This window comes from Peromyscus maniculatus, chromosome 3 (assembly GCF_049852395.1).
Source record: "Peromyscus maniculatus bairdii isolate BWxNUB_F1_BW_parent chromosome 3, HU_Pman_BW_mat_3.1, whole genome shotgun sequence".
NCBI lineage: Eukaryota > Metazoa > Chordata > Mammalia > Rodentia > Cricetidae > Peromyscus > Peromyscus maniculatus.
Window position 1 is genome coordinate 167,145,240 of NC_134854.1, and position 24,995 is coordinate 167,170,234.

A 24,995-nucleotide genomic window follows, 5' to 3' on the forward strand; every position below is an offset into this window, starting at 1 on the left:
TGCCGTTAGCTGGTACTTCTTCCTAAGTGGGGCCGGGGATGGCTCAGCGGATAAGACTGTGCTGCTCTTGCTGAGGGCCTGAGTGTGGTTCTTGGGACCCATGCCGGGTGGCTCACAACCACCTGTAACTCCAGCTCCAGGGGATCATCTGAAACCCTTTCCAGCCTCTGTGGGCACCTTCACTCACACGTGTGCACACATGCACACACACACACAGAGGCACACACACAGAGGCACAAACACCCTCTTCCTAACTGCCTGTAGCTCTGCTTCCCACTGGCTCATCTGGAAATTCTCTGTGTCAAGTAGGAACCCTGGTGTTACCCAGTGAGTTCTCTGGAATTCCTCAATTACCTCAGGCGACTGTGGTGCTGAGTCTTCAGCCCATACTGCTGCTGACGCTGTAACCTTAAATTTTCCACTTAAATTAAAAAGGATTTTTTTTTTCATGGCAAAAGCATCACTTTCAGCTTCACTTGGGTCTTCACATCTAATCCTGAGTATGAAGATTCCGATACACAGGGATCCCCGTCACCTACTTTATTGATGATTAAGGTCCACTCTGTTGGTCATAATGACTAATCATTTTGCTTTCTTGCTAAATCACCCTGCTTATTATTCCAAGAAGGAAATTCCCACGCCTTGTCAACAGTCCACTCCTTTCCATTTTCAGAGGAAGGAATGAATCACAGGATTTAAAAAACTTTAAATAGCTCAAATGTTCAACTATTGGTGATTTGTTGGTGTTAGATGTGTTATATTGATTCCCTTACAATGGATGATAAAATATCTGACTTTCCCACATCTTCTCTCATTTCCTCCCTTTCTTACAGTGACATCACCATTTGAGGCCCATGTTTGTTTCCTTAAAATTAACTACAAAACCACAGCGCTCAGTGCTGCAAGGGATTAGGATCGAAACCAGAGGATGAGGATCAGAGATTTAGACAATGTTATGATTCCATTGGCATAGTTATCTGCTTTGAGCTAAATGCTTCTCTCTGAAATTGCCCCTCAAGGGGAACTTCAAATACACAATGCTTTCTATTGTGCTCCCAACATGAAAGTGTGTAATATTATAAATGAGGCCATGTGGAAGGAAAGGTTGCTCTAATGAGAAGAAAAACTTGCTAATTGGGGATGGGGGAAAGAAGTAGACAAGGGGCTGAAGAGACGGCCCAGCACTTAGAGCACTCGCTGCATTCTGCCAGCTGCTCTTGCAAAGGACCCAGGTGTGGGTCCCAGCACCCACTGGTGGCTCATGACTACCTGTAACTCCAGTTTAGGGGATCCGAAGCCCTCTTCTGGCCTTTTCAGTGGACATACAGACAAACAGACACACACACATACACATGCACATACTTTTTAAAAAGCACTAAAAGGAATAAAAATAAATATACTTTTTAAGTGGTAGACAAAGAAATAAATACGGAAGCCAGCCTGAGCGAGTTAGCAAAACCCTGTCTCAAAAACAAAACAACAACAGAAAACCCAGCAACAAAAGGGGCTGGAGAGATGATTCAGTTAAAAATCTCCCCACTCTACCAGGGACCAGATTTGGTTCCTAGCTTCTACTTAAGGCAGCTCACAATCCTCTATAACTCCAGCTCCAGGACATCCTACTCCCTCTTCTAGCCTTTGATGGGATATTCACCCACATGCCATACACCTACCAGACATATACACATACAAAAATAAAACTAATAAAAACAAAAGAATTAGCCGGGCGGTGGTGGCGCACGCCTTTAATCCCAGCACTCGGGAGGCAGAGGCAGGTGGATCTCTGTGAGTTCGAGGCCAGCCTGGTCTCCAAAGCGAGTTCCAGGAAAGGCACAAAGCTACAAAGAGAAACCCTGTCTCGAAAAACCAAAAAAAAAAAAAAAAAAAAAAAAAAGAATTAAATAATGGTAAATAAAAAGCAAAACCCAAATTAAAAGCAATAGCAAAACAAAATAAAAACAAAAACAAAGACAAAAAAATCCCAAAGCCCTAAAGGCAGTGACTGCTAACCCTCTGCTGAGCTGTGAATGAGAACTTCCATATTGTTGGTTGTAGCAGGATATCTAGTCAGATGAAAGTGTTTTAGCTGTGCGCTTAACAAACAAAAATGCTGGGCTCTCCATTAAATAAGCATGCCAAATAAACAACGAACACTTCCAGCATCAGCATACCCTGTGCAGTGTGCTGTCTGGCACCCCTGAAAGATATATTTACCATGCTCCCTTGTAGCAGGGATAATTAAGGATGTGGTGGTTTGAATGAAAATGTTCCCCAGACACCAGCTGAAAAACTTTGAAAGGATTAGGAGGTGTGGCCTTGTTAGAGGAGATGCATCAGCTGGAGGTGGGCTTTGAGGTTTCAAAAGCCCACACCAGTCCTAGGGTCACTTTGTCTGTCTCCCGCCTATGGATCAGGATGTAAATCTCTCAGCTACTGTTCAACTACCATGCTGGTCTGGTTCCTGCCATGATGATCATGGACTAACCCTCTGAAACTGTAAACAAGCTCCCAATTAAATGCTTCCTTTTATATGAGTTGCCTTGGTCATGGTATCTCTTCATAGTAATAGAACAGTGACAGATGTGTAACCAACTCTACATATATGTCTTCTCATCCCAGATAAGGAGTCCACAACAATCTCAAGTACAGATCTTATAAAAGTCCAACTTGGTGAATTATTAGGGTTCTCAAGAAGTCCCACAAAAGACCACCATTCACGTATGCAATTAGCAAGAGCATTTATTATCTTGAGAGTTCTAGCATGCTGGCACCACACATCTGACACAAAGGCAAAATGGCAACCACGAGAGAAGCTTGCAGGCTCTTTTATACACAGCTAAAGGAATATAGGCAGTGCGGTCATTCTATCTAGGGTTGGCTTACACCAGTGGTAATCAGTATGTTTCTGATTAGTTAGGGATAGTAGGGGTTGACTAAATGTTTCTGATTAGTTAGGGATAGTAGGGGTTGGCTAAGGCTACAGTTTTTCCATTTGGGGACTGGCTCAGGCCTTACATGTGCAGTTCCCCTCATCCTTGCTGTCGGGGTTGGCGGGGAGGTGTTGGTGATGGATTGACCTTCGTTTATGCTTCCTCAGAAACTGTCTGCTCAGTTTCAAGAGGTAGGAACTGAAGCCTAGTTCTTAACTGAGTTATTAGGAGCCTGTCATGGTATTTGCTTGGCCTTCTCAGAACCAATGAATTTTACTTGTAATGGAGTTCCTTACAGAATATGGGTGAGGGGTTGCCTACAGGACCAGAAATGACTCAAGAGAGCTGCATCACCAAAGCCCACCCCAGCACAGGTGACAGCTCACAAAGCTGGGAACCGGGACACACTGCACAGCCTGCAGGCAGCTCAGCAGGTTGGAGAGCGTCCTCTCCAGGTGACTCAGTTGGTCTAAACCTCTTCCAGGCAGCCTGGCTGGTTTCTGCTTCTTCCAGATAGCTGGTCTGTCTTCCGAGTCTTCTTCGCAGCTTGGCTTGTCTGAGTCTTCTTTATAGCTTTCCTGTCTGAAAGTGACACTTGGCAGCTTTATTGCTGACTTTGGGAGGGTGGGGCCTAATGAATCTGATCAGTTTCAGGGACTCTCTGAAGCTATTTTGAGTTGTTTGCTTTCTGCTTAAGGAGCTTCCCTGTAGGATGGAATGTTTCAACCTCAAAAGAAAACTATTTCACGGCAGTGACTAAGACAGTAGAGCCTTCTAGAATTGTCTTAGGAAAGTGTCTCCCCAGATACATCCGCAAGTCCTTTTCTCTTCCCGCTTCTTTCTGCTGACATGCTAACATGCTGTGGCGTCTGGTGATCCTGGGGTGTTGTGGAATATTACTTTAACTGTGTAAAGGTGTGTTACATTTGTTTATGCTATGGGATATTACTTTAACTGTGTAAAGATGTGTCACATTAAAAAAAAAAAAAGCCGGGCGGTGGTGGCGCACGCCTTTAATCCCAGCATTCGGGAGGCAGAGCCAGGTGGATCTTTGTGAGTTCGAGGCCAGCCTGGTCTACAGAGCGAGATCCAGGAAAGGCGCAAAGCTACACAGAGAAACCCTGTCTCGAAAAAACCAAAAAAAAAAAAAAAAAAAAAAAAAGATGTGTTACATTTGTTTATGCTATGGGATATTACTTTAACTGTGTAAAGGTGTGCTACATTGTTTCTGCTGCATTTGTTTAGTTATGTAAAGATTTGTTGCATTTGTTTCACCTTGCCTGCCTAAGGCACCAGACTGATCTAATAAAGAGCTGAACAGTCAATAGCTAGACAGAGAAAGAATAGGTGGGGCTGGCGGGAAGAGAGAATAAGTAGGAGGAGAAATCTAGGAATGAGAAGAATGAGAGACAAGAACAAGGGAAAAAGAGAGGAACAAACCTGGGACCAGCCAGGCAGCCGCCAGCCAGCAGACAGAGTAAGACATTCAGAAAGAAAGGTAAAAAGCCCTGAGGCAAAACATAGATGAAGAGAAACAAGTTAAAAGTTAAAGAAAAAAAAAGCTAACCAGAAACGAGCATAAGATAAGGCTGAACATTCATAACTAATAAGTCTCCATGTCATGATTTGGGAGCTGGTTGGTGGCTCAAAAGGAAAAGCCTGGTACATGGGGGCAACTTTGAGAACAGACCCTGTGCGGGGGGCAGGACTGCAGACAGATTGGAGACTAGTAACTGTTGCTGGCCTCACAGAGCAGCTGTGCTGCCTAGACTTATCTTACACAAGAGGAAACCCATTTCTAATTTGTGGAAGCCAGCTATTTGGGCTTATATTTCAAGGTTTTGCAACTCAGTCCTAACCCAAATAGTCCAAGTGTCATTAGAAAAGGTCAGAAGGTCAGACCCCCTTGTCAAAATCTGCCATCTTCATTCAAATAGTATAGGACAATTGTGATGACTATTCTTGTCAACTTGACTGCATCTGGAATTAACTAAAACCCAAGTGACTGGGCACACCTGTAAGGGATTTTTCTCTTAATTAAGTCCTTTGAAGTAGGGAGACCCACATTTAATCCGGATCTTCTAAGGTGGAACAATACACCTATAATCCATATCTTTCAAGGAGGAAACATCCACTTTTAATCTGGGCCACACCTCCTGCTGGCCGCCTGTATAGAGGAGATGGAAGACGGAAGCTCTCCCTCTGACTGCCTGCTCTTGCCAGCAAGTCCTTGTCTTCAACTGGCATCAGAACCTACTTTTCAGGGATTCCAGCCTATACTGGAGAGCAGCTCAGACATTCAGGCTTGTAGACTGAACAACTACTGGATTCTTGGACCTTCTGTTGATAGAGAGCCTTTGTTGGGCTAGCTGGGCCACAGTCTGTAACCCACTCTAATAAATCTGTGTGTGTGTGTGTGTGTGTGTGTGTGTGTGTAAACACACACACATTTTTTTTCTATAAGAAGATGGGTACTGATCAAGCTTGAGTAACCTGATTGAACCTGCTGTCCATACATGGGGCCACCCTGGCTTGAGAAACAGGTGTATGTGTTCTCCCCTGAACTGTGCTGCCTAGTTGCTAACAGCTGGTCACAAACTTGGATTGCACTGGGACAAAATTTTCACATCTACAGTGAAATGAGACAAGAACTAGTTTAGACAACTCCAGGGTTTAGTCAAGGTGTTCGCGACTTTTCTTTTCATCGGGATCAGGATCTGGCAGGGAACAGCTTGAGGGTGGTCGTATTTCTTTTGGCTTGTGTTTTGAGGGGATACAGTCCATCACAGGGAGGGCATGGTGGTCTGTGGTTCTGCAGCAGCAAGAGTGTGGGGCAGCTGGTCACTGCACTGGCAGCCAGGAACAGGACGAGCTGGAACGCCCAGGACGAGCTGGAACGCCCAGGGTCTCTTCCCCAGTGGCCACTTGCGCTAGCAAAGCTCCCTTGCCGAAAGGTCTTGTACTCAACCGAAACAGCATCAGCTGGGAATACTGTCTCACACATGAGCCTACAGGGGACATTTCACAGGTAAATCAGGGCCACTGTGGGTACCGACCTTGAAGTGAGACATTTGCCACCGAGCCAAAAGTGAGGTTAAATGAGCTAGTGCCCAGTGGGGCTAAATGTTTTGTGGCAGGTCTTAAGGCTGTTTTCTTTCTTTTTCCTCTTCTTTCTTCTTCCTCCACAGCTGTTCCATTTCAATTCCCAAAGACACATCTTTTTTGTTTGTTTTGTTTTGAGACAGTGTTTCTCTGTGTAGCCCTTGGCTGTCCTGGAACTCACTCTGTAGCCCAGACTGGCCTTGAACCCTGAGATCTGCCTGTCTCTGCCCCCCAAGTGCTGAGATTAAAGGCGTGTGCTACCATCACCTGGCCCAAGACACATCTTAAGGTCCCAAGGGATCCATCCATTGCTTTATTGGTGGCAACTCTTCAGTCCCCTCCACCCCAGACTTTCCATCATCTATTCTCTCCCCCCAGTTCTTAGTTCAGAAAAACCAACGCTGGATGTTATCCTCCCCCAAACTGCTCTCTCTTCACACTCGCTTTTCTCTAGAAGACTCCACAGTGGCTCTTGCTTTCGTTACTCTGCTTTCCACTAACCTACTCAGTGCAATTGTCAGCCAGCAACTCCAGCATACACCAGACACAAAACATGCCTGGAACCCCACCAGGAACATGGTGCCGATAAGCCTGGACTTACCACAGGAGGTTCATTGTCTATGTGGAGAGATTGAAATTAGCCCATCTCATTTTATCGTCTGTAACTATTTTGAATCCTAGTTAGAGGATCGGCTTGGGGACATTTGGCATAAGTAGTCGCTGTGCAAGTTTGGAAGTGGAGGCTGAGGCTGAGTTGGTGTTTGGTATCCAGAGAAGACAGAAACCTTGAGAGGAGGTGTCGTCTGATCTTTCCAAGGGAGCCAGGGCAATGGCTGAACAAACCAGCACCTTTAACTGGAGTTATTTACAGGAACGTGGGCAACTGATAGGCAGCTATCCCGTCCAGAAAATCCCTTCCTCCTCAACAGCTATTGACTGGTTGGGGATCAAAGGGGTCTCATGCACCTGTCTGCCTTCTAGGAAAGACCGTCCATGGACAGTGCCAGGACCTCTTTTCAAATTATTTATTATTTATGATGTGTGCTTGTGCCTGGAGGACAACTTTCAGGAGTCAGTTCTCACCTTCCACCTTGTTGAGGTGGAGTCTCTTGGGTCTACCCTGTGCTGACTGAGTACCCCAGGCTACCCCTATTCCTTGAGTACCCTATGCTTCCCCTACCCCTTGAGCTTCTGGATGACTCTCCTGTCCCCATCTCCCAGCTCAGACTAGGCGCGCCCCTACATCTGGCTTTTACCTGATTCTGGGGATCGAATTCAAGAGTCAGGCCCGAGAAGCTATCACCCCTACCTGCTGAGTCACATCCTCTGCCCTTGTGAGGATCTCCTGTAGGCGATCACATCGGCTCTGTTTTCGAGATGACGATGGCTAGAGGGTAGCAGCACGATTAGTCTTGGAGAAGGCTTTATGCTGACGGGGAAGATGGTTTTAAGGGGACTATGGTGTTGACGTGAGTCGGTGCCAGCCAACTGAAAAAGAAATGGGACTGGAGGATGGGTAACAGTAGAAATAAACAAATGGTGAGTTGAAGTTTTGGGTTTTTTCCCCCCGAAGTTTGCATTTCTCTAGAAGTCCCTGGCATCACTAAGGTTTCCTCTGTTTAAAGATTTTGGCTCATTGATTCCTAGATGGTAAATTGGGAAGAGCCAATGATTTAACCCTCTCTCCTGAGGCTGACTAATGGAGAGGCTCTGTAGCTGATGCAGAGACTCAATCCGCATTCTCCAGGGAAGTCTGAAACACTGGGTTAGCAGCTCAGGGCCCTGGTGAGCTCACCACACTGTTGCTGCTCTTACATGCTGAGGGCTCCCGTAGGTGGAGTATCACCAGTGTGCTAGAGAAAACTCCCTCCTCTAAACAGGGAAATCCATTCAGTCTCTGTAGACGAGTCAGAAGCAGTGAAGACCACAGCTGATAGGCTGGCTGTCTCTGTTAGTGCAGGGAGAGGTGCCTGGCTGCTGTCTGCGTCTCTGGCCTGGGCTCAGAACATGGAGCTGACTAGTTAATTCTAAGTCAGTTGAGAACATAAAAATGGAGTCTAAAAATAGGAAATGTCACCTAATGGAGAATACATTTGGGTATTAGCTAATTGAAGAAAACCAATGAATAATACGTTATCCTAATTGGTTTATTTAAGTCTAACCAATGTTTATTACTTTTATTTAAAGTCAATGTTTGTTCTTTACTTGTAATTAAGACTTCCCACCTCAGCTTCACTCTCACAAAGAGAAGAAACTTGATTTAGAACTGACAGTGAGGAATTTTATTAACTTTTTTCAATGATGTTTTTAGCTTTTAAAGCTTCATTTTTTTTTATGTGTATGTGTGGTTTGCCTTCAGGTTTGTGCACCATGTCCTTGGAGGCCAGAAGATCTCCTGGAACTTGATCATGAGCCACCCTGTGGATGCTAGGAATTGAACCCAGGTCCTCTGGAAGAGCAGCCTGTGTTGTAATCACTGAGCCATCTAAGACAAGAATGAATTAAGTTAGCATTAGAAGGTTATCCCTTTAAACGTTTTGTAGCCAGACTGGCCTCTTGGACTCACACCAATCTCCCTGCCTCAGCCTCTTGAACACAGTGATTACAGTTTTGAGACATCACATCTGGTTCTTAATATTTTATAATAGTCACACATTATGTTTTATGTACATAAAACACAGATAATGAATAAAATATGTACAAAAAGGTTATGTGTATATACACAAATAATTAATGGGGCCATGTTCCACAAACTGTTATTATGCCCAAGATACCCTGAATCGGTGGGGCATGGTAGTGTATATCTTTAACCACAGTACCCAGGCGGCAGAGGCAGGGGGATTTCTTTGAGCTCAAGGCCTGTCTGGTCTATATAGCCAGTTCCAACCAGCCAGTTCTATGCAGTCTTAATCCAATAATGATACTGAGATTAAAACCAGCTCTTTCCTTCTATCATTCTGACATTTGAGGTCTCATGTAGCCCAGGCTGGTCTCAAACTTGCCATATAGTAGAGCAGTGGTTCTCAACCTTCCTGATGCTTCGACCCTTTAGTACAGCTCCTCATGTGTGGTGACCCCCAACCATAGAATTATTTTCATTGCTGCTTCATAATTGTAATTTTGCTATTGTTATGAACTGTACTGTAAATATGCAGGATACCTGATATACAACCCCTCTGAAAGGGTCAGTCAGCCCCCAAAGGTTGAGAACCATGGTAGCAGAGGATGACCTTGAACCTCTGACCTTCCTGCCTGCACCTCTTGACTACTGCACTCTTACCTGCTAAGACATCTCACTTACATCAGCCACAAGCTGTTATTTTTAGATATGCTAATGATATTTTAACTAAATATCTTCTATATAAATGTTTTTTTTTTCAAGTAGTAAATGTCTTACTTTCCGTAGTCTATCTTCAATTACCATTATTCTACTTTTCAAAACCATTATCTGGCTCTCATCCTTTGGGCTTCTCTTTGCATAGATTTTATTTGTACATTCAGTGACACTGTTCCTGGGGAGGCAAGAACATATATGATGTCTCCTGTCTCCAGATGGAGAATTGATAAGAGGCCAAAGTAAGCATATCACTGAAGTCTAACTTGGTGAATGAATACATTTACTGGGTTTACTTACTTTCAGAAGTGACTCAAGGAAAGCTGCATCACCAAAGTCCTCTCCAGCATGGGAGGTTGCTCACAAAAATCAGAATCCTGGAGCTCACTGTATGACTTGAAGGCAGCTCTACAAGTTGGAGATTGTCTTCTAGGGAGCTTGGTTTGTCTGCACCTCTCTCAGGTCTCTGTCTCCTCAGCAGTCCTCTTGCTTACATAATCTTGGAAATGGAGATGGTCCTTGTACATCTGGTCAGTTTCAGGAACTTCCCAAGACTCTTGAGTTGTTAACTTCCTATGCTGGGTAGTTTTATGTCAACTTGATGCAAGCTAGAGTAATTGGAGAGGAAGGAGCCTCAGTTGAGAAAATGCCTCCAAAAGATCTAGCTACAGATAAACCTGTAGTGCATTTTTTAAAATTAGTGATGGATGGAGGGCTCAGCCCATTGTGTGTGGTGCTGCCCCTGGACTGGTGGTCCTGGGTTCTATAAGAAAGCAGGCTGAACAAGTCATGGGGAGCAAGCTAATATGCAGCACCCTTCCATGGCCTCTGCATCAGCTCCTGCTTCCAGGTTCCTGTCCTGTTTGAGTTTCTTTCCTGACTTCCTTCTGTGATGGACAGTGATGTGGACTGGTAAACCAAACCCTTCCTCCATAAGTTGCTTTTGGGTATGGTGTTTCATCACAGCAATAGTAATCTGGTCTAGGCTACTTCTGAGTCTTAAAGAGTGAGCCTGCCTTTTAATTTCCTAAATATTATTGAGTTTTGGAGAAACTGCTACATAACACTAACACACAAAGTGAAAGCAGCCACTAGGAAAGGCCACACCTGTATGATTCCGACTCCAGGAGAAAGCAGGGAGGGAAAAGTGGTGGAAACAGCAAAGAGGTCAGTGAGTGCCCGGGAAGGGACAACCAGGCAACGCACAGAGGACTTTTTGGGGTGGGATTGCTTTGTGTGCTGCTACAGTGGTGCAGACACAAGTCACTGGGCCCTTTCCAAATCCACTGAAGGCACCCCACCAACACTGAACCCCAGTGGAGGCTGGGCTTTGACTCCTCAGCTGGAGTCGTCCAGGTTGTCATTTGTAACACATGCGTCACTGCAGGACTAGATGTGGACAATGGGGTGGGGGTCCAAGGGTAGGTGGGCCTTCTCTGCGCTTTCCACTCAGCTTTGCTGAGAACCCAAACCTGCTCTAAAAAAATAAAGCCTATTAAAAAAAACTTGCACACCTCTATCCTGGCATGCAGGGGGCAGAGGCAGGTAGATCTCTGAGTTTGAGTCCACCCTGGTCTACAGAGTGAGTTCCAGGACAGCCAGAGCTACACAGAGAAACCCTGTCTCAAAAAACCAAAACAACAACAACAACAACAACAACAACAACAAAAAGTGTTAGCTTAAAAACAGGTCTCAGAGTCAGCGAGCTGGGGCTAAGTACTGATCGGCAGAGCTAGACATCAGCTGTGCTTCCCTATTAAGTCAAGTTAGCTTTCTCCCCTGGCGTTGTCCCTCCCACCCACCCTCTTCATGCTCCTGCAAGCACTCAGTTGCTTGTTTTTGTCTATACTTAACTTCTGATCTCATCTTAGTACTTCCATGTTTGGGGAAGACACACTTAGAGCCTAGCCCGTGGCAGCCGCTGCCAGGGTGGGGTCATCAGAGCATAAGAGGCATTTGTAGAACGGGCCACCCATGTGTGCTTCCTGTCTCTCCGCTGTCCTCCTTCCTGTCCCTTCCCCTCTCTCCTTGTTGACCCCAGCCCTCAGGTGCTCTGGCTCTAGAACTCTTGGGCCCTCAGCAAGACAGACATCCAGGCTAAGTAGAAATTACCACCACTCGCAGGCTCTGAGTTTCCTCTGCCTTCTTCCAGTCCCCAAAACTCAAGCCTGGCCTTTGGGTATGACTGGAGGTACAGAGGAGACCCCCAGACCTCCTCTTCCCTCTCCAGTTAGGGTCCACTTCAGAGGGTATATTCATATTTTTCCTGTTGCTATGATAAAATACCCCAACAAAAGCAACAAAGGGAAGCTTTATTTTGGCACACAGTTTTAGGGTACAGCCCATCATGGCTGGGAAGTCATGGTACATTAGGAGCAGTTGGTCACATTGCTTCCACAGGAAGGAGAGAGGGATAAATTCTGTGTTCACCTCACCTCCTTTCTCTTCAGCCCAGGATCCCAGCTCACAAGAGTATTGCTGACTATACTTAAGTTGAATTTGCCCTTATTTAACCTAACCAAGATAATCCCAGGTGATTCCAGACCCCGAGGTTGACACCCCAATGGTAGCTACCACAGAGGGCTTTTATCTGGGAAGGGTGCAGGGCTGATGAATCCAGTGCCTGGCAGTGGCAGGAAGACACTTACCACTGAGTCACACCCTCATCCTTTACAATTGGTCAAGAGGGCTTTACCAACTGTAGTCTGGTTTCTGCAGCTGGTGAAGGCAGGTTCCTTTCTCTGTAAGTGCAACCTGATGCCCCAAGAGTCTTCCTCTTAAAGACCACACTTCCCATTCACCCCACCCAAGAAAGACAGACTGTCCATGGATCAGAAACCTTCTTTCAGTGGGGCGAGTTCCAACTGGAACACACATTCTTTCCGCTCCAATGCCAGGCTGCCTTATGAGAGCAGGGGAAGAAGCCAGGCAGCCACGGGCCCATGGGGTGATGGGAGGTCTCCCAGGGCAACCACTCCCCCCAAAAGCCATCGACCCTGCCCCCTCCATGGGCCATTTCCTGCCTGTGCAAGCAGCCCCTCCCAATCCCTGAATCTATCTTAGTTCAGAAGCATCCTTGGGGATTCGAGGTCGCTGTGTGGCCAGAAGGTCTTGAACAAAAATATATGGTCCCTGGGGTGTGACTCCATGGCAGCTCCAGAAAGAGCCTGGGTTATTTTAATCTTGTAATAAATAGTCCAGGCCTGTGCCAAACGTGAAACAGTCTCGTATCTATCCTGTTTCAATGTGTGAGCAAACGCAGAAATCCTACGGTGGTGGGGACCTTAACGGCTGGGTTCTCAGCCAGACTGGGAGTGTGCCTGTTTGAGTTCCCTATTTGAACTGCCCTCTCACCGCCTTGGAAGCTTTCTCCTTCCCTGGCAAGCCAGACCCACCCATCTCAGCTCCCCAACTTTCATTTGCAGACCACAATCAAGTCTGGAAAAGATTTGATTAATTCGAACAGGTTTGGAACAAACGAGAATTGAAGTTATGCTGGGAAAGATGACGACGAGAAAAAGTGTGGAACAGAAATGTTCATAAAACTAGAACAGAAATAGAAAATTTGGAAAAGAAACCATGCTGTTACGGAAGAGAGTCACGCTGGGTGAGCTGTCAGAGGCAATAGACCCCTGAAATCCGCAGGTGGTTGGTGGTTGGTGGGTACGGAGTAGAGGGAGATTCCTCAGCGTGGTAGCTGCTCGCTAGGTCCATGCCTGCGCCAGTGACCCTAATTAAATGACTGGTTCACCAAGCTAGGTGAACAGAATCTGTCTTTGGTCTGCTGTTGGTGTCCTGTCTGTTTGCCCTCCCGGAGACGGTCACACGATGCGTGCATATCTGAAAACAAGGCTCTTCCGAATTGATAGCAAACCTGGACATAGAATTCTAAGCTGAAACCCACTTTCCCTCTGAGTGTTGACACTGATGCGGACTCTGGAGTGCCTTTGATGGTGATACACATGCTCAATCAGCATGTTTGTTTGTACACAACTGTATGTGTGCATGTGTGGGTGTGCATCTACGTGAGTGTATGTGTGAGTACACTTTGTGTGTGTGTGTAGTGTACACTTTGTATCCAGAAGCTTTTACATGCCTGTTTGTGTCTCCAGATTATATTACTACTCATGGTGACTCTGAGCATGGTGTGGATCTGCTGATGTGGGCTTCTGTTCTAAATAAATTTAAATAAAATAAAAAAGAACACAAAAACAAAAAAAAAAAGGGTGGTTTTTTTTGTTTGTTTGTTTGTTTTGTTTGTTTTTTGGTGCTAGGGATTGAAGTCAGAGCTTTATGTCCAGTGAGGCTACTGATATGGGTTTATTTATTTTGGTGTATGTGTGCATAGTATAGGTGTGTGTGCATGCACAATCTGTTGTATGGAGGCCAGAGGTCAACGCCAAGTGTCTTCTTGTTGTGGGATATATTTTAACTGGGCAAAGATGTATTACATTTGTTTATGCTCCAGAATATTACTTTAACTGTGTAAAGGTGTGTTTCTTTTGTTTGTGATGCATTTGTTTAATTATGTAAAGATATGTTGCATTTGTTTCACCTTGCCTGTCTAAGGCACCTGATTCATCTAATAAAAAACTGAACAGTCAATAGCTAGGCAGGAGAAAGGATAGGAGGGGCTGGTAGGCAGAGAGAATAAATAGGAGGAGAAATCTAGGTTCAAAAAGCATGAGAGAAGGGGAGAGAGAGAGGGACATGCCTGGGCAAGAAGCCAGGCAGCAGACAGGGGAAGCAGTGAAAGTAAGGTGTGCAGAAGGAAAGAAAGTAAAAAGCCCCGAGGCAAAAGGTAGATAAAGAGAAACAGATTAAGTTAAAAGTGCTATCCAGAAATGAGCCTAAGCTAGCCTGAGCATTCATAACTAATAACAAGTCTCTGTGTCATGATTTGCAAGCTGCTTAGTGGCCCCAAAGAAAAGGCTTCTTCTATTGTTCTCTACTTTTTTTGAGACAGGATCTCTTACTGAACCCAAAGCTCACTGATGGTTGGGCTGGCTACCCAGCAAGCTCCAGGGATGTAGATGCCTTTGATCCCAACACTGGGGAGGAAGAGACAGGCAGATATTTGTGAGTTTCAGGCCATCCTCATTTACATATAGTCCCAGAACACATAGGGCTACATAGTGAGAATCTGTCTCGAAAAATAAAACAAAATGAAACAAAACGAAAGTTAGAGAGTTGGCTCTTTAGTTAAGAGCACTGGCTGTTCTTCTAGAGAGCCCAGGTTAGAGTCCCAGCTCCCAGTTGCCAGCACACAGCTGTGTGGAATTACAGTTCCAAGGCACTCGATCTCTTTGGTCCCCATAGGAACCAGGCATGCATGTGGTGCACAGACATACATGCATGTGGTGCACAGACATACATGCATGTGGTACACAGACATACATGCATGTGAAACACCCATACACATATTTTTTAAGGTGCCTTGTGTCTGAGGAATGACAATGAGGGTTGTTCTCTGTCACACACATGTGTAAACACAATTGCTTTGGGATCTTTGGATGAAAGTAGTGTTTGTAAAGGTCAAACCTTCTTCTTTGGTCAGCTGCAACAATATTCTAAACACTTTTCTGATTGAGCACAGGGAGCTCTCCTTATCATTATGTAGGTAACGATAAGGTTTGCCAACAGTGTGTATGGAATACGGAAGCAATTTGTAACCAATTATTCATTTCTATCTTATTGATTACTGTTGTACCTGCCGTGGCATGCGTACACAAATCAGAAGACAATCTTGTGAAACTGGTTCTCTCCTTCAACCGTTAGTGGGTTCTGGGGGTCAAAGTCAGATCATCAATTTGCAGGGCAAGAGCCTTTCCTGCTAAGCCACCTTATTGTTCCAACAAAGTATTCTTCTCAGAGGCTAAAGAAAACTCAGTGGCTAAGAGAGCTGGGCTGCTGTACCAGGCATTTTGTCTTTTGGGCCACCAACTAGCTCCCAAATTGTGACACCGAGACTTCTCATTAGTTATAAATGCAAGACCTAGCTTAGGCTCATTTCTGGACAGCTCTTTTAACTTAAACTAACCTGTTTCTCTTCATCTACCTTTTGCCTCAGGGATGTTTACTTTTCTTTCCTACTGTATGTCTTATTTTCACTGCTTCTCTATGTCTGTCTGTCTGGCATCTCCTTGGCTTCTGGCCCCAGGCATGTTCCTCCTTCTCTCCCCCTCCTTCTCTCATTCTTCTTTCTCTAAATTTCTCCTATTTATTCTTTCTGCCCGCCAGCCCTGCCTATCCTTTCTCTGCCTAGCTATTGGCTGTTTGGCTCTTTATTAGACCAATCAGGTGCCTTAGGCAGGCAAGGTGAAACAAATATAACACATCTTTACATACTTAAACAAACAGCATAAACAAAAGTAACACACCTTTACACAGTGAAAGTAATATTCTACAGCATAAACAAATGTAACACATCTTTGTCTAGTGAAAAATCATATTCCACAGCAGGCTGCTTTTCCAGAAGACCTAAATTCATTTCCCAGCACCTACAAGGTGGATCACAATTGCCTTTAACTCTAGTTCCAGGGATCTAACACCCTCTTCTTGATTTCATGGAAACTATACATATACAGTGCACATAAATTCATTCAGGTTCATACACATACACATTAATTTAAAAGAATCTTAAAAATAAAATCATGTTCTTCATTGACAGATACTAAGGGTCTTCCCATGGCAAAACTGGTGATATTTGAGATAAACTCAAATAGTACCATTTAAATGAAATACTTTATTATGTTTCTATACTTAAATACTGCTCTGTGTGTGTGTGTATGTGTGTGTGTGTGTGCACATATTGGGGTATGGTTGAACCCAAGGTCTTGTGCATGGCAAGGCCAGTTGTCTGCCACTGAACCATGTCCCCTAATTGGCCCATACTTGCCTCATAGGGAAATGTAGGTGGGAAGTCCTTTTGGAAATGCACTTGATAAGGAAGAGGATTTCTGTGGTTTTATAATTTATCTATTTTTCCACAACCTGTGTAGCACTCAGCTCTGATGAGATATACTCCCAGTAGACCAGATACACATTTCTGCTCATCTAGGTACTTCTGTCCCAAACACATTATGGTATACAGCATAATGCTTAAGGTTAAAACCTCTATGGTCTGTTAATGTCCACATGGCTCCCCTCAGAATAGTTCACACCAGCATCGGAGTGTGCAGTAGTTCACACTGTCATCAGAGTGTGCAGTAGTTCACACTGTCATCAGAGTGTGCAGTAGTTCACACTGTCATCAGAGTGTGCAGTAGTTCACACTGTCATCAGAGTGTGCAGTAGTTCACACTGTCATCAGAGTGTGCAGTAGTTCACACTGTCATCAGAGTGTGCAGTAGTTCACACTGTCATCAGAGTGAGGAGTAGTTCACACTGTCATCAGAGTGTGCAGTAGTTCACCCTGGCATCAGAGTGAGTAGTTCGCACTGTCATCAGAGTGTGTAGTAGTTCACACTGTCATCAGAGTGTGCAGTAGTTCACCCTGGCATCAGAGTGAGGAGTAGTTCACCCTGGCATCAGAGTGAAGAGGAGTTCACACTGTCATCAGAGTGTGCAGTAGTTCTCCCTGGCATCAGAGTGTGCAGTAGTTCACATTGTCATCAGAGTGTGCAGTAGTTCACACTGTCATCAGAGTGTGCAGTAGTTCACACTGTCATCAGAGTGAGGAGTAGTTCACCCTGGCATCAGAGTGAAGAGGAGTTCACATTGGCATCAGAGTGAGTAGTTCACCCTGGCATTGGAGTGATGAGGAGTTCACACTGGCATCGAAGTGTTTGTTTAACCACCTTTCTAAAACCTTCCATGGCTGCCCATTGCTATTACATGAAGCTGAACTTTGACCTTCTTCGGAGGTCCTGTGTGGTCTAACCACAGAGGAGGAGGAAGAAGAGGAGGAGGAAGAGGAGTCACTTTCAACTTGAAAGCCATGTTTGGGTTACTTCCTCCAGGAAACCAAATCAGCAGAAAATGCAGGAGGCAGCAATCACACTTGGGGCGGCTGGAGAGTGTGGCAGAGTGTGAGGAAGGTCCTGGACTGCTGTTTATTCTCCACTCTAGTTTTAGGGAAACACCCAGCAAAAAGCAATAATAGATGATGTAACCGCCCATCCAAGAAATGATCTTGCCTGCCCCAGATTCTTCTAGAAGACTTTATAATTAAAGAAACCACAGGTTTCATAACTTCCCTTTACAGCCTTGTCCCAACTTTAGCCCCAGAACTGAAAGAGGGACTTAGACTCATGCCTGCGAAGCGAGGTCATTCATACCTTATGGTGCTCTCTTAGGTCTTTATTGCTTAGTCCCAAATAGTTAGAAGATTGTGCAAAGAAGCAAAAACCATCCAAACGTGAAGATAACCAGCAATTGATCAATTAAGATGAATCTCTATGGAGGCTTCTTTTCTCTTCCACTCTAGGGTCTATCTCTAGCTTTTGACAATGGCTTAGTCTTTTTTCCCCTCTTTTTTTAAATTTAATTTTTAATTGTGTGTGTCTGTCTATCTGTCTGTCTGTCTCTCTCTCTACATATATGTGTGTGTGTGTGTGTGTGTGTGTGTCTGTCTGTCTCTCTCTATATATATGTGTGTGTGTGTATGTGTGTGTGTGTGTGTGTGTGTGTGTGTGTGTGTGTGTGTGTGTCCTAGAACTGTCTATATATGTAATAGTTATTCGTTCTACCTATGACCTTGGGGTACCTTAAGTGGCTAGTTTAAGACCTGAGGAGCATGTATGTGGGCCCCTTCTCTCTCACACTCTTGGATGGTGAAGACTGAGCCAGGTGGCATGAAACAATGTGGGACCAGTTCTCAGCCTTCCAGGGACTCTGCTACTGAAATGGTCATATCCTGTATCAGTGAGTTGATACCCCATATAATCCCTTAATAAATAGATTCATTATTGGTAATCCATGGAGTTCCTTTTCCTGCATTATTTGGCACCCAATGTGGGGCATGAACCCACGACCCTGAGATTAAGAGTCTCATGCTCTACCACAGAGAGCTGCCTGCCTCCCAAGTGCTGGGATTAAAGCTATGTTCCACCACTCCCAGCTTAAACTCTAATCATAATTTTATTTGAAGTTTCATTCTTCAAGATGGAATTGAAAGACTAGAAGTGAGATAGACTTTCTGGCAGACAGTAAGGAGAGGGGTCAAGGCTACATAGGAGAGATAGCAAATCTGAGGTGGCAGGCTTCTTCCTCACCCTCCTGACTTGCTACCAGCAGGCCCCTGCTGATTTACTCACTCAGCAAGTTCAGGGCCAGGTCAGGATGCCACACAACAGTTATGGACAGATCAACCATCTGTCTTCAAAGTCACCAACCCTGAAGTAGGGAAGAAAAATGCTTCAGAGGCTTTAAAACCACCAGCCCCCGCACCGAGAGACTTTTCAGCTTTCTGAGCCCTTCTCAGAAAGTCTTTGCAGAGGGTCTTTTTTCTCTCTGTGCGTGCATGTGTGTGTGTGTGTTTCCTCAACCTCAATACCTTTCTTCAACTGTCCATTCTGTCTTAATACTTCTCTGTTGCTACCTGCTAGGCTTCAGATGTTTCCTACTCTTTAACTTTTTAACTGGCAGAGAAAATGAATCCATTTCAAGACTCCTAGACTGCATCAGAATCTCCCTGCCAAAAGGCAAAAACAACCCCCCCCCATTTTCTTCAATATTTACAGGCGAATACTAGTCCTTCTTAATAGGTTTCTCCACTGACACAGTAAGCCAGATCAAGCCAAATTGAAAAAAAGTAGAACCAGTTTATTTGAGCAAAGCAACTCCTGGGTAAGTTTTCCAGTCCCAGAGGTTGAGGCCAGAGAATCCACACCCCTGAACTAAAGCAGGAAGACCATAGGCTGTAGGCAAGGGTGATGATGTGTCTAACAAGCTGGGCTTGTGCCCAAGTATGATCAAAAGCTGAGTGCTTTAGGTGGGGATTTGGACTGCCAGCAACAACAGGGGAGGAAGTTGCAATGGTCACCAAGAATGTGGAACTGGGATTTTTGGTGCCTTTTCTTTGTCGGAGAGTCTGAGTGACAGGGTTTGGAGAGAAATATAGGAATGGGGCTTTCTGGATCATGCAGGAGTAAGCTGGGGGTTCCAACTGAACACTTCTAATACTTCATTGATTCCCCCTACAACAATTATCCTCCCATAATGAGGATCTTCTACACTATCCCCATATGGATGAGTACCTTGTGGCAGAGAGTAGAAGAACCATGCCTGTGTTCGTGCCTTTAATGCTGTGGTCGAGTATCTGTCAGAGGTTCATGGCTCATGGTGTGAGAAAGTGTAGTCCTGCAAGGTGGGAAAGGCTTGATAGAATGCATGGTGGCAGAAGGTTGAAGCTGAGACCCTCAACTTGGTGGACATGAAGCAGACAGCGTGGGTAGTAAGCAGAGGGGAGTATAAACTTCAAAGACTCATGTCCCCAGCTAGGCCCCATGTCCTAAAGATCCCTCAAACTCCCCAAACAGCACCACCAGCTTGGGATTGATGCTCACACATGGGCCTACAGTCTGTCCTGCCCTCTAAGCAAAGATGCTGGTAAATGCTTCTGCTAGGTGCCCCCACATTAGGCTCAGGTGGCATCTGAGCTATTCCTGGGGTGTAAGTCAGAGACATTCCCCTTCCTACATGTGCAATCAGACTTGTGTTATCAGGCTCGGTTGCAGGAACCTTCATTTGCTGAGACATCTTGCCAGCCCCTTGAGACATTCTCCATCTGCCTTTTTTCTAGTTTCATCAGCTAACCAACTAGACAAGCAGTTAACATATGCTTGAAGGGGTCGAAGTCGTGCTTAAAGCCACTGAGCAGGGTGGCTATAAGAAAAGGAAAGAAACCACATCCACCACTAAAGGAAACTCCTTCATTACCTTTCTTAGTGTATGGATCTTTAAAAGAGCTCACACATCTCTAAAGAGCTAATTTTAACAATTCAAATAGTCTGAGGCTAAGTCATATTCACTTATAAAAATCAACTACTTTACATAGTTCATATTAATTTAGCATAAATTTGGAGAAGAGGAAAAAGGTAGAAGAACATAAAATCTATATTAAACCACCAGAAAATAAGGTTAGCAATGGCTACAGCATGTATCACTCACCTGGTGTTATTAACTGAGATAGATAGATAGATAGATAGATAGATAGATAGATAGATAGATAGATAGAATGAATTTTAGGAGTCCCACAAATTAACTATTATTTAAAAGAAGGATTTTAAAAAAGATTTATTTTTAATTATGTGGGTGTTGGGGGGGGTATGAACATGTGAGTGAAGGTGCCTATGGAGGCCAGAAGAGGGTGCTGGATCGCTTGGAGCTGGTGTTAGATAGTTGTAAGCCTCCCAATATGGGATGCTGGTGCCTGAGTGTGGGTTTTCTGCAAGAGCCATACATGCTCCTAACTGCTCTGAACAGTCCCTTCAGCTCCAAGAATTTTCTTGAGAATAAATTTTTATGGAATAAAATATGTGTATAGTTCTAGTCAACATGTGCACACTTACATTTCTTTCACTAAATACTAACCGAAAATGATGATTTTTTTTCATCCTAACAGGAGACAGGAAATCACAGTAATATTAGTGATATCCGTGACTTTATTCCCAGTAGAAATGCTACTGCACATTGTCTACCACATTAAAGTCACTTCAAGTGTCTCAAAATATTGCTGATATGTATCACTACTACAAAATTCTTATCAGTCTTGATGTTGTTTAACACATTAATAAAGAATACTGCAGAAAACTGTTTAGTTTTATCTAAAGCTGTGTGACAAATTACCCCCAAACTTTTTTTATTTAAAACAATTTATTGTCTTGTGGAGTAGATCACAATTTTAATCCCAGCACTTGGGAGGCAGAGGCAGGCGGATCTCTGCATTTAAGGCCTGGTCTACAGAGTGAGTTCCAGCACTGCCCAGGCTTCACAGAGAAACCCTGTCTTGAATAAACAAAAACAAAAGGATTTATTACTTCACAGTTGTGTAGGGTAGGACCTGGCATGGCTCAACTGGGTCTGGAGTTGCAATAATAGACACCAGGTATTGAAAGAAGCTGCAATACAAAATTCTGCCTCTAAACTTCCTTGTAAGATTGTAGGCAGGATTCCATTCCTCAGGAATTATTAGATTGAGAGTTTCAACTTCTTGGTGGCTTTTTTGTTTTGTTTTGAGACAGGGTCTCTGTGTATCCCTAACTGACCTGGAACTATGTAGATCAGGATGACCTCCAACTCACAGAGATCTGTCTGCCTCAGCCTCCCAAGTGCTGGGACTAAAGGTGTGGCCACCAAGACCAGGCTCTTGGTGGTTTCTGACTGGGTCTCTCTCTCAGTTCTTGGGTCTGTGACCCCCTACTATAATGTAGGTCACAGTACAGCATCGAGTGTCTACCAAAGTGAGTGACAAGAGAGGATGAGGGGAATGAAGGCCAGAGTCCTTTGTTACCCAGTGTTGGAAATAACAAACCACCGATTTCACTACACTGTCTGTTTTACAACCACATGACAAGGTCCAGCCCACACTCAAGAGAGAAAATTATACAAGGCAACAAAAATCATAAGGATAATTGGGCATCATCTTAAGAGCTACCTACCATATAGCAATATCACAAATTTGCTTTTTTTAGCATTTTGATAAGTGTATAATTAATTTCTCTTGTACATACTTTCCTTTTTTGTTTTTGTTTGTTTGTTTGCTTGCTTGTTTTTCAATACAGATTCCTGGCTGTCTGCTGTGGGATGGTCTGTATGTTAAATTGCTCTGATTGGTCAATAAATAAAACACTGATTGGCCAGTGGCTAGGCAGGAAATATAGGCAGGACTAACAGAGAGGAGAAAAGAAAGAACAGGAAGGCAGAAGGAGTCACTGCCAACCACAGCCATGACAAGCAGCATGTAAAGGCACTGGTAAGCCACGAGCCACGTGGCAAGGTATAGATTTATGGAAATGGATTAATTTAAGCTATAAGAACAGTTAGCAAGAAGCCTGCCACTTCCATACAGTTTGTAAGCAATGTAAGTCTCTGTGTTTACTTGGTTGGGTCTGAGCAGCTGTGGGACTGGCAGGTGACAGAGATTTGTCCTGACTGTGGGCCAGGCAGGAAAACTCTAGGTACAGCTGTCCTGGAACTCGCTCTGTAGACCAGGCTGGCTTTGAACTCACAGAGATCCACCTGCCACTGCCTCCCAAGTGCTGAGATTAAAGGCATGCACTGCCACTCCCTGGTTTAGATATTTTTCTGAATATTACTTTGAATATTATTATATTATATTATATTATATTATATTATATTATATTATATTATATTATGTAATATTATTCAGAATATTACTTTGAAAGGTAATCCATAAAATTCACCAAACTTTCAAAAGGTGCATAGCTCTAAAATGTTTCAGTTTGGATAACATCAATGACTTCCTAAGGGAAGTTGTTTAGAATGATCTCAAGCTATCTAGAGGCCAAACTTATGCTCAAGTCAAACATTCTAGATTAGTTCACATTATCGCAGTGTTGAGAAAAAGCATACATATTTGGAAACTCAAATTTGCTATCAAATAAACCATAAAAAATTCTTGGTCCTACATTCTTGAGTCGGTATGCATATGTATATACTATAAGGAGTGGAGTGTACAGGCCTCCGCCAAGCTTGTTTGATCACAGTTAAACCCACTGTTTGCATATGACAGCTGTCATTTGCAACTATATGACTATGCAAGTGGAACCAATTCCTCAGAAATACACGGAACACCAAACTGTTTGTTTTCTTAAGCTGTGTATGGAAAAAGCACAGAATATGAGAGAGAGAGAGAGAGAGAGAGAGAGAGAGAGAGAGAGAGAGAGAATGAAATAACGCTATAATTCTTTCCTTAAGGCTTTGCATATGTCACCAGCTCTTGGCAAACCTAGTGTTTGTGTGTATCTATCTGTGTGGTTTTTCTATGTGTGCACATGCAGATGCAGGTATACATTCGTGTGCAGAGGCAACTTCCTCAATAACTCTCCACCTTATTATAAAAACAGATTTATTATATGTGTGGTGTGCGGCTATGTTCATGTGAATGCAGTTGCCTGTGGGAACAGGAAGGGAGCATCAGATACCCTGGAGCCTGAGTTACAGGTGATTTTGAGACACACAGAGTACTGGGAAGTGAACTTCCCTCTGATCACCCTTAACCACTATCCTCCAGGGAAATCTGTTTTGTTTTCCTCCTGATACAGAGGACTGAACTCAAGGCCTTACTCATGCTAGGCAAATGCTCTACCACTGAGCTATACCCTTTACAGATGGAACCATCTCTTCATTCCTTAATTGCTATATATTTTAAAATTTAGGTATTTTTATTTGTTTATGTACACACGTGTCTCTGTGTATGTGCCCGCACATGTGCCTGTGTGTAGGTGCCCACAGTGGCTGAAAAGGGCTTCAGAGTCCCTGAGCTGGAATTACAGTGTGAGCCGTCTGCTGCGGATGCTGGGAACCTAGCTCTGCTCTTCTGCAGAGCAGCAAAGTTCTTAATTTCCGAGTCACCTCTCTAGCTCTTGAGTGAAAATTTTCTGCTGCATGTGCTGTTTTGTTTTGTTTTTTTTCCAAGACAATTTGTCTGTGAAGCATGCTCCTAATTAGTCTTATCAATAAAAACCAGGAGTCAAATATCGGGGTAAAAGCTGAAAGATCAGAGAAGCAGAATTGCAGCCACCAGAGACTTCTTACCTCTCTGAATCCTCAGACCAAAACGGCAGAGATCCTGTCTCTGCCTAGCAGGCAGTCTGGATATGCCAAAGACAAGCTGTAGCCGGCTTTTGTTGTTGTTAAGACTGGGTCTCATTCTGTAGCCCCAGCTGGGCTCGAACTCACTATGTAGCCCAGGCTGGTCTCAAACTTGCTGCAGCTCCTGCCCCAGCCTTCGGAGTTGTGGAATTACATGCCTGAGCCACGGTACCTGGCTTTAGAGTATGATTTCCAACGTTGTTGGTTTAAATGAGGGGCAGACCAGATGAGGTTGCTGAAATCAGTGTTTATCGTTACTCTCTTACTGTGCAGGATGTATACGTTACCCACGGGTGTGTGGGGGACACACAGTGTAAAGTGGCTCTATGCTCACTTTCAGGCACTCCCTGGGTCCTGAAGTCTTTGATGAGGAGGGAAGGGAAGACAATTTTCCGACCTAATGTTGTATGTTATGTTGCCAGCTGTCCTAGCATCTTAGAGGTAAGTCAGCAAATTTTTCACGTATGCTGGCAGGTTTCTTGTGTTTTCCTAAATCCTAACTCCGTCTAGGCCTTGGGGTCCAGTCCTGGAGATATGGAAGTCACAGAACTGCAAAACGTGGGACCTCAACCTCTTAACTTCGCATCTTCGCATTGCCCGGAGGAGTGCCGAGGGCGGGTGAGTACCTCTGCATCACACCAGGCCCCTCTCAGGGTAAGGCAGATCCAGTTCGAACCAGAAAGGGCCAAGAGACAAGGATCCCAGACAGCCTAGCAGTGCCAGACCTGAACTGAGGCTCCTGGACCAGCCAGGACTTCCGCCAGAGAAGGTGGGAGGGGCGGGATTGGCGTTGACGCCAGAAGACTACTTCCGCCAGGGTCCGTATGACGTCAGGGCCGACCCTTTAAGAC

The 24,995-nt window shown here is 44.5% G+C and overlaps 1 long non-coding RNA gene across 4 annotated transcripts; it reads right to left on the reverse strand.

Annotated features, from left to right (window-relative positions):
- Positions 1–2,721: 2,721 nt before the first annotated feature.
- On the reverse strand, positions 2,722–24,966 carry LOC121828175 (uncharacterized). 4 transcript variants are annotated; one of them, XR_006070698.2, is made up of 4 exons: positions 24,088–24,966; positions 9,667–9,974; positions 7,342–7,537; positions 2,722–3,512 (listed from the first exon to the last, which is right to left on the reverse strand). It is a non-coding gene; the product is annotated as an uncharacterized LOC121828175 (long non-coding RNA). The 4 variants fall into 4 exon arrangements; XR_013050251.1 differs by lacking the exons at positions 2,722–3,512; positions 7,342–7,537 and adding exons at positions 8,292–8,517; positions 9,430–9,544 and having other exon boundaries at positions 24,088–24,946; XR_013050250.1 differs by lacking the exons at positions 2,722–3,512; positions 7,342–7,537 and adding an exon at positions 8,292–8,517 and having other exon boundaries at positions 24,088–24,946.
- Positions 24,967–24,995: the final 29 nt, after the last annotated feature.